The sequence below is a fragment of the Bactrocera tryoni genome, chromosome 2 (assembly GCF_016617805.1).
Source record: "Bactrocera tryoni isolate S06 chromosome 2, CSIRO_BtryS06_freeze2, whole genome shotgun sequence".
Taxonomy (NCBI): Eukaryota; Metazoa; Arthropoda; class Insecta; order Diptera; family Tephritidae; genus Bactrocera; species Bactrocera tryoni.
Window position 1 is genome coordinate 39,549,226 of NC_052500.1, and position 6,470 is coordinate 39,555,695.

Below are 6,470 nucleotides of genomic sequence, written 5' to 3' on the forward strand. Positions count from 1 at the left end.
CAATCGTTGGGCATGCTTTCGTCCGACCATATTTTACAAAGAAGCTGATGCATGCTCCTTATCAGTTCTTCGCCGCCGTGTTTGAATAGCTCGGCCGGTAATCCATCGGCCCCCGCCGCTTTGTTGTTCTTCAGGCGGGTAATTGCTATTCGAACTTCTTCATGGTCGGGCAATGGGACGTCTGCTCCCATTCAGCAGGCTGGAGAAGTGTTCCCTCCATAATTTAAGTATGCTCTGGGCTTCGGTCACTAGATCACCTTTGGGGGTTCTACAAGAGTATCCTCCGGTCTTGAAACCTTCTGTAAGCCGCCGCATTTTTTCGTAGAATTTTCGAGCATTACCCCTGTCGGCCAGCTTATCAAGCTCTTCATACTCACGCATTTCGGCCTCTTTCTTTTTCTGTCTGCAGATGCGTCTCGCTTCCCTCTTCAATTCTCGGTATCTATCCCATCCCGCACGTGTAGTGGTCGATCGTAACGTTGCGAGGTAGGCAGCCTGTTTTCTCTCCGCTGCGACACGGCACTCCTCGTCGTACCAGTTGTTCTTTTGCTCTTTCCGAAAACCAAGGGTTTCGGATGCAGCTGTACGTAAGGAGTTTGAAATGCCGTCCCGCAGTTCCCTTATACCGTGTTGTTGATGAGTGCTCTCAGAGAGCAGGAGTGCAAGCCGAGTAGAAAAACGTTTGGCAGTCTGTTGTGATTGCAGCTTTTCGACGTCGAACCTTCCTTGTGTTTGTTGGCGTGCGTTTTTTGCTGCACAGAGGCGGGAGCGAATCTTGGCTGCAACAAGATAGTGGTCCGAGTCGATGTTAGGACCTCGGAGCGCACGCACATCTAAAACACTGGAGACGTGTCTTCCGTCTATCACAACATGATCGATCTGGTTGGTAGTTGTGCTAGAATCTAGTGCTACAGATAACCATATTTCGGGCCCCGGCGAAGTCGATCAGCCTCAACCCATTTGGGGATGTTTCCTCGTGGAGGCTGAATTTACCGACCGTAGTGCCAAAGATACCTTCTTTGCCCACCCTGGCGTTAAAGTCGCCAAGTACGATTTTGACATCGTGGCGGGGGCATCTCTCATAAGTGCGTTCCAAGCACTCATAAAGGCATCTTTGGTCACATCGTCCTTCTCATCAGTCGGAGCGTGGGCGCAGATAAGCGATATGTTGAAGAACCTCGCTTTGATGCGGATTGTGGCTAGACGTTCATTCACCGGAGTGAATGATAGTACTCGGCGACGGAGTCTCTCTCCCACCACGAATCCCACACCAAACTTGCGCTCCTTTATGATGGCCACTGTAGTAAATGTCACAAGGACCTACTCGTCTCTGTCCTTGTCCCGTCCATCGCATTTCTTGGACGGCGGTGATGTCAGCCTTTATTTTCACGAGGACATCAACCAGCTGGGCAGCGGCACCTTCCCAATTAAGGGACCGGACATTCCAGGTGCATGCCCTGATATCGTTGTCCTTATTTCGTTTGCCATGGTCGTCATCAAAAGAGGGTTTCTCATCCGAGGCTGTTTGTCGCTTTTCATTGGGATAGGCTTTTTACGTGGCGGGTCCCAAACCCAGCGCACAACCCTATGCAGGGGATGTTTCGCCTTCTCACTTTAGCTCACCTTCGAACGGATGTTCTTAGGCTACCCAGAGGATACTAGGTCAAAGACCGGAAGTCGTGAGCTGCTTGAGTCATATGTAAAAGAATCGTTTCTGGCCACTCCCAAGTGAATGGCGATCAGAGAACTTTCCTCACTTGCGTGAACTTCTACACATGACCCCAATTCACAATAGCCATGCTTAATAGTCGTTCACAACAAATTGACCGAATTAGCCATTCATATATCACTAGATTCTGCAATGGGTGCTCTCGTGCTCTTGTATATTTCGGTATAGTATTTTTGCATTCTGCAATTTTGCAAGAGCAAGAGAATACCCCTATATTTTGTATAGAATTCCCCTAAAGTTTTATTATTTTTATAAATTATCAAAAGATATTTATTTATAAAGTATATAAAAAAGAAGTAAGGTTCATGTTTAGGTTATTTAAAACATGTAAGTGCTTGAAATATAAAAATATTTAGTTATGTATATTGAGCTTTAAAGTTAGGTTAGCAGTTAAGAAACAAACTTATAATAAGTGGGCTTGACCATAACTTTTAAATATGAATCGAAATCATAACTATTTTGAAATTGGCAAAAAGCTTGTATTAAAAATTATGCAAATGTTACATGTTGTTAATGTTATTGATAAAAACTGGATTTTTGTATGAATGTGTATATACATATGTACATAGGTACATATGTGTTTGTATGTATGAATATTTGGATGGCTTTTTTTGTATACATGTGCAAACCACATTTCTGGTTACGATATAAAAACAAACAATGGGACGAAGATGAAACCTGAAGAAGCTCAAGGCCGCGCATGACATCATCCAAAGTCTATGAAAATTGCAAACGAACGGAAATAGAGTTTTATATAATCAAGGGTATGCCAGCATGTTATACATGTTGACTGAATGAACCTTATTTGGAGAACGTTTCAAAAATGAACCTTTATTTAATTTTCTAAATTTTATATACAATTTTGGAAAAATAACGCACATATCAAGTTCAAGGTGGAATCCAATGCGTTGGACGTATGATTAATTACTCCCAATAAAAGAATTATGCCCTAAAAATTAATGCTTAAAAAACTGTGAAGAAATAACGCTTAAAGCTTAGTATCCAGCTCTCAAGAAATTTAAAAATTTCGTATAAAAAATGAAATGGTCAAGAAAATTTCCTGCGATAAATTTTCTTGTGCTAGTATGCAGCTCTAAAGAAATCTAGTACTAATTTTTAATACATTTTTTCAATAAAATGCGAATATGGCAAACCTGGTTTTGCGAAGAAACAGTAAATCAACAATTATTTCTTGAAGGAAATTCAAAGTAATCGTTAAATTCATCCTAAATTAGTTAAAACCATTATTATGAAGTATAGTTCATTTTGAAATTTTGTATAAAACCTACCAATCTTCATCCACATTCCTTAAATCGCGATGAAAATATTTATGTTACTATACACATGCATACATACATTTTACACATAAAGCTTGTTTATTCTCTCTTGCTCTTCTAATGTGGCTCATTCACAATGCGTAAAGTTACTTGAAGAAATAATTTATTTTTTTTCTTGAGCAATTACTTAAGAGCTGGATACGGACCTTAACTTCGGGCTGCTGAAGAAAATTTTTTGTGTTTTTAAAGGCTAACTAATTAAATTGTAAAAGAAGAATTAAATTTATTACGTTTTTTTAGAATTAGGGTTCCTAAAAAACATAATGCATTAATTTTGAAACAAAAGAAAACTACGCTATTGGAAATTTAACACTCCTATTGTGTATCTATACTAGCGAGAGTATCAGCTTATACCTAGCGCTGGTAACAGACGTTGCATTCGCTGAAATGTGAGTTATGAAATATGAATGTTAAGGCAACAAAAGTAAGAACTATCTGAAGTTACGAACAAAAGTCTATAGAGAATTTCCTAAAGTTCAGGAAAGTTAGATCCATCACAAAAAAGTTTGGAATTTTTGGCTTTAGCGTCTCTACAATTTATTTTTTTTTTTACTTTCTAGTAAATCTTTTTAGCCAATCAAAATATTCCAATTTTAATAATTGGACATTAAAAAAAAGCGAATAAAATTACATTTTACATGTAAAGGGTAGTTTCCAGCTTTTAAGATATGTAAACACTTCATATTAAAATACGTTTAAAAATGGTCAAGAAAATTTCCTGCGGTAAAGTTTCTTGTGCTAGTATGTAGCTCTAAAGAAATCCAGTACTAATTTTTAATACATTTTTTTAATAAAATGCGTATATGGCAATCCTGGTTTTGCGAAGAAAAATTAAATCAACAATTGTTTCTTGAAGGAAAATCAAAGTAATCATTAAATTCATCACACAATTAGTTAAAATCATTATTATGAAATATAGTTAATTTTGAAAGGTTATATAGAACTTACCAATCATGGCACAACTCCGATTTCTTTGGCGCCGCGATTTGAAGGTACCGTTGGAAAGAGGAAGTTAGTTTACGAGATATTCGGCCTTAAAGTTCAAAAAATCCCAAAATTCGAACATTTCAACAAGCTATTTTACCACATTAAACACACTTTACTCACACTTTTCACTTCGAATTAATTAAATTAAACTATAAACTTTTCAATAAATCCACATTTTACACTTTTAACAGTTTTTTTTACAGAAGAAATCTTCATTTTAAAAATTACATTTTGCACTCGTAGTGAACATCATGTGTGTGCTAAAAATTTCGATGAAATGGAGCGCTGCCATGTGATAATAAGGAAATTCGCTGAAATTCCTTTTTTTCCCAAAAATTCCTATATCCATTCATATGGATATGTTCTATATTTAATTTAATAAACAAATAAGTAATATTATATAGTAATATTATATAATAATATTATATAGTAATATTAAATAATAATATTATATATATTGTCACCTAATATACAAAACAACGTATTATCAAAAATAAATGGAAAACGCTGACAGATATCGGGTGATTTTTTAAGAGCTTGATAACTTTTTTTAAAAAAAAAACGCATAAAATTTGCAAAATCTCATCGGTTCTTTATTTGAAACGTTAGATTGGTTCATGACATTTACTTTTTGAAGATAATTTCATTTAAATGTTGACCGCGGCTGCGTCTTAGGTGGTCCATTCGGAAAGTCCAATTTTGGGCAACTTTTTCGAGCATTTCGGCCGGAATAGCCCGAATTTCTTCGGAAATGTTGTCTTCCAAAGCTGGAATAGTTGCTGGCTTATTTCTGTAGACTTTAGACTTGACGTAGCCCCACAAAAAATAGTCTAAAGGCGTTAAATCGCATGATCTTGGTGGCCAACTTACGGGTCCATTTCTTGAGATGAATTGTTCTCCGAAGTTTTCCCTCAAAATGGCCATAGAATCGCGAGCTGTGTGGCATGTAGCGCCATCTTGTTGAAACCACATGTCAACCAAGTTCAGTTCTTCCATTTTTGGCAACAAAAAGTTTGTTAGCATCTTGGTTGACATGTGGATGTTCGCGAAGTTTAGGAATGTATCTCATTCTGCTTTCCTCTATATCCTTCTTTACCATAGGAATATCAAGATCTTTATGAATGTTTTCATTACGCATGTACTATGGTGAACCCGTGATTGTTTTAAGAATTTTGGATTGGAACCTCTGTATTATATCAATATTGGTTGCACAGGTCGTACCCCACAGTTGAATTTCATACATCCAAATCGGTTTTATGATTGCATTATATAACAAAACTTTGTTGTTTAGGCTAAGTTTAGAATTATTGCTTAAAAGCCAATTTAAATTTGATGCTCTTAACTTCATGCAAGCTATTTTACTCGCTATATGTTTTCGTCACGTGAGCCTTTGATCCAAGTGAATCCCAAGATAAGTTCCTTCATTCGCTTGGTGTACTAAGACATTAGGGCTATTCGCTTGCTCTTGCAAGATTGCAGATTGCAAAAATACTATACCCAAATATACAAGAGCACGAGAGCACCCATTGCAGAATCTAGTCATATATGAACGGCTGATTCGGTCAATTTATTGTGTATGACTATTATGCATGGCTTTGTGAATTGGCGCACCTTCTGCATACATTTTTAACAAAAAAACTGTACCAAATCTTAATAATTTAAATATGTTAAAATCATTTCCACTGCATTTTTGATAACCACCGTCAGCAAGGAAACGCAGAGTTGCGCATAATTTTAATATAGGAGGTATGGCCGTTCCTCGCACACGTTTGTGGAAATGTTCCTTCATCTCATTCAGTAAAAAACAAAATGCTTCTTTATTTAATCGAAAATAACTTATGAATCTGCAACAAATATTAAAAAAAAGCAATTCAATTGTGAAAAAACTATGGCTTACTTTGCATTTGGAAGCTCCAATGGATTTGAGTGATCACGAATATATCCATTTTTTATTTATTGTTTATTATATATGTTTATTCACTTTTTCGCGAGCGACAACTGAATTCAATTGTTTAAATATGTCGTTTACAAAATTTTAGCTGTTTCACTATCTGTCAAATTTCCCTTTCTTAGGTTGGCAACGCCAATCATACTTCGACTGAACTTAGTTGAAGTTCGCAATACCGAAAAAGAGTTTGGTTGATCTGAAGTTGAGTTGCCTTAACTTCAATTCGACCAAGTCGGGTTGAAAACCGCAATAGGGGCATAAAGTTCTTATTTGGGCAATTAGGTTGAAATACATCTTCTGGGTGATTTGCAAAGCAATTTGCCTTTTCTTCATCACTATGTGCCGAATTACCATTCAACTGTCTTAGAGGCATGTTGGTATCTACTGGTGGCTTAAAAGACTTTTGAAATTATTTTACTTTCACTTTTGGGTTTTCCAAAGTGAGTTGCTAGAATTTGGACACAGTTTC

General features: G+C 36.7%; 1 protein-coding gene across 1 annotated transcript in view; it reads left to right on the top strand.

Annotated features, from left to right (window-relative positions):
- Positions 1-6,470, top strand: part of LOC120769570 (leucine-rich repeat and fibronectin type-III domain-containing protein 2) — a 32,365-nt gene that overhangs the window by 12,970 nt on the left and 12,925 nt on the right. The gene's annotated exons all lie outside the window — the stretch shown is intronic.